This window comes from Crocuta crocuta, unplaced genomic scaffold, assembly GCF_008692635.1.
Source record: "Crocuta crocuta isolate KB4526 unplaced genomic scaffold, BGI_CrCroc_1.0 scaffold1880, whole genome shotgun sequence".
Lineage (NCBI taxonomy): Eukaryota > Metazoa > Chordata > Mammalia > Carnivora > Hyaenidae > Crocuta > Crocuta crocuta.
In genome coordinates, this window is record NW_027527844.1 from 82024 (window position 1) to 82609 (window position 586).

The following is a 586-nucleotide window of genomic DNA, read 5'->3' on the forward strand; positions in this document are numbered from 1 at the left end:
TAACCAAGACCTTTGGGAAATTTTCAGTGAAATTTGGAAAGGTTTTGCAAAAATGGAAAAAGAAAGTAATGGAGTCTGAGGGAGATCAAGTGACTCGCCCGAGGTTGCATGCTCCAGAAAATGCCCTGTCAAAACCTGAACAGAGCCCAGTGACTCCACATCCCACTTTCCTTCTCAGCATCCTTAAACAGGCATTTGTTGATATACCCTGTGGTACCAATGTCCCTCCAGGAACCATGAGGGTCACACACCTTACCTGGGTAGAGACTGAGCCCACGGGGATGTGGGGACCGAGCTTTGCTGCACCTGCAGAGCCCTAGCCCACCCCTCCCTTGAGAGTAACGCAGTGCTTTCCTACTGTGTATAGCCCTGACTTGAATGTATCCCTCTGAACTACCCAGTGAATAAACTCTTACGGTATGATTGCTTTGCTGCTCAGAGGAAGGAAAAAAATCTCTTAGAGCTAATTTTAGAGCAAATTAATAATATCAACAATAATAATTACTAATACGCATTGCTATTCTTTTAAGTCAAATTATAAGTTGCTATGAAGCAGACCTAAAATATGACTTTCCCTACTAGTGGA